We start from the raw sequence: 3,198 nt of genomic DNA, 5'->3' as shown, positions 1-3,198 counted from the left end.
TGCCGGTGGTACCTTTTAGGTAATTATTCTCTCCATTTATCCGGGCTTGGGACCAGCACTTCACTCGAATTCAGATTGCCGTCGTGACAGTCTTGAGTCCGACGCTCTAACCATTCGGCCATCGCGGCCTTATATACATACATACACATATACATATTTATGGATATGTATATACATAGATATGATATATATACATATATATATACTTATGCAACTACACACATTGGCATACATATATGCAGATATCTAGATTAAATACCTTTTTAGATTCACGATATTCTTAATATTTTTGCGCATATATGTAATAACTTTTTCTGACCTCGGTGTCATAAGATGAAAATATTCCAGTCCCAGTTCCTAAAAACATTAATAATCTTATTCCGAACGACCTCAGTTGCCCTTCGATTCAAATCAATCACTTCAATCAGGTAAATATTCACTATTCTAAACAGTACGACCTGATCCATTCCACGAATCAATATATGTTGGATCTTTTCCTATCTCGCCACATTATCAAAGGACTGAGCACGATGTTCACTTCAACTTTCCCGGCACGTGTTTCTCTGCACATGGAACTGAGTGAGGAGTTATTATCCTCCTCAGACTTCGTTCTCTTGCCGACTTCACCACACGCAGAATCCATACCTACTTCTAGAGATTCTCTGGTTCCTCCAGCGGCAATCAACGCATTCTGCGATGAAAATAACCTTCTTATAAGCACACCACATCCTGGGATGACTGCCACAGTGGTGGAGGAAGTGGCCTGCCGCAGGAAGGAAGCACGGAAGGCAAGACGGTTTGGCGCTCGCAGGTCTGACACTCCCTTCGCGAGGAGAAGGTTGGTCTTTGAGGCGGAGAGAGAGGAGTAATATTATGGATATATTTATAATTATTTATACAACATTCGATAATAAACACAAACGACCAATATCCGTTTCCACTTCCAATTCTAAAACCTATTGCCATACAAGATTCAGATTCATGTTGTATTAAGAAGCTATCAATTTAGTAGCTACGTTTCGTCTTCCAATTCTAAAACTGAATCCTACAAATTTAGTAGTAACCGTTTTCTTATTCTCACTTGATTAATGTCAATTTCGTTTATCTCATGCCCGTATCTGACTTCGTTTTTTCCCTCCATCCACCAGGCTATCAAGTGATGTAAATAATCCTTCACTTAATGATCGGTGTGAGGGAGCGCGAAGGATAATGTTTGAAGCTAAGAACGGGGAGTCATCTTCTGAAGGACATTGGCAACATAAAGGCGCTGTGTTAAACTTTCATCGTCGGAAAATGTGTGTAACCGACGCTTCCATATGTAATGCACCTTTTTCATTCAGAGTAATATGGTTAATCCACGGCTATTATCAGGAGCAAGACAACAGAGTCTCAGTAGAATCTCGCCTATCTTGTTATATGCTTTCTATAACAGTTTGGAAGATAATCCGCCACCGGGTTCCACTACTCAGATTTCACGGCACATCGGCTGGTAATAAAAACATTTGACATACATAATGTATATGCTAACTATAACTTATAATCTGAAAGCCATACCAGTGAGAAAAATACGAGCGTGTGTGAGTATGTGACTGTGTGCGCGCGTGCGTGCGTGCGTGCGTGCGCGCGCGTTTACTAACTTACAAATTTCAGTTAATATGCTCTATTTAATATAACCCTTTTATGTACCTGTATATATGCATGCATATGTGTATGCATATGCATATGCATACACATATACATTATTAAAACACGTGAGTGTGAGTGCAAGCTAACTGATATATAAATAAATCACTCGGCATTAGTGCACTTGATAATATACATTTGAGCAAATACAGTAACGTGTACACAAACATAAAAATGAAACATCCACAATAAGATACGACATTAAAGCGTTTCGAACTCACACAACAGTGCGACTGGACTGCATAAACAAAACTAGTTTTTATCTGGAAGAAATCAAACTTAAGTATAGGATAGCTGTTATATAAGCAATTTTGCTTCTCTCTCAGTATGATAACTGTACAACTAATAAATAATTGGGTTTAATTCTGTCACTATAACAATATTATCGAGTATCTACGAAGAACAATGAGTGACGGTGTATGTCATAAAACTATTGTATATCATTTTTTTTACGAAGCGCTTTATTATTCATCCATTTTATTACTATCACAAATGCTTATCATGTTCTGCTAGTAGCTTATCTACAAGAATAAACGTATCACATCAAAGAGTTCTCACTCCTTGTCTTCAATAAAGAAGCTATTTTCTACTTACATTAAAAATTGCAAATGAATACAACTAAAATCAGACACTGTGCGGTAGGTTAAAGCGTTCAAACTGATAAGTTACTTCGGTATTATAGCCAGAAGATTTTAGTATCGTATTCTCTTTCAAGGTTCTGATTCTTCAAAGATCAGTAGTAGAATTTCTGGATGTATCATATATTTCTAAGCCTACTTATCAGACAACAAAAGTCTGCAAAATACTGGAATACATTTTATGGCGAATGACGCTTAATAAATATCCTTGATGGACACTATACGAACACATTGTATAAGCGTATATTTTCTCTTCAGATATTTAGCAATAACAAGAAGAGAAATATTATTAATAATCCCTAAGGCGATAAAAAACATAAACACCCCAATTCTTAAAATACCCATTAATGATATTTGTAGATCATTTCCGCATGACCTCATTTGCTCAATGAATCACACGTTAAAAAACATAATATAAGTCACATCTTGCCCCATCTCATTACATTATCAGGGACCTGATCACGATGAACACTTCAAAAAGTTCTCTGCATCTTGTTTCTCTACACATGGAACTGAGTGACCAGTTATCGTCTCCAAACTTTGACCTATTGCAAAGTTCAACCAAATTATTAGGCGATGGAAATAACCTTACTATATGTACACCACATATCGGGATAACTAACACAGTCATGAAAGAAGTGGCCTGTCGCAGGAAGGAAGCCCGGAAGACCAGACGGTTTGGCGGTTGCAGGTCTGAGACTCCCTTCGCGAGGAGAAGGCTGGTCTTTTAAGCGGAGAGAGAGAAGTAATCTTTTGCGTGTATTTTTGACTCGTCATGTGACAACAATAAACGTACATATGGCTATTTCCGTTTTAGCCATTCTCCTCATTAAAAATGCCACAAAGAAGCTATATATACACCCTGTATTAAAAAGGA

Source organism: Penaeus monodon, unplaced genomic scaffold (assembly GCF_015228065.2).
Source record: "Penaeus monodon isolate SGIC_2016 unplaced genomic scaffold, NSTDA_Pmon_1 PmonScaffold_59, whole genome shotgun sequence".
In the NCBI taxonomy this organism is placed as follows: Eukaryota; Metazoa; Arthropoda; class Malacostraca; order Decapoda; family Penaeidae; genus Penaeus; species Penaeus monodon.
This window is presented reverse-complemented; position numbering follows the sequence as displayed.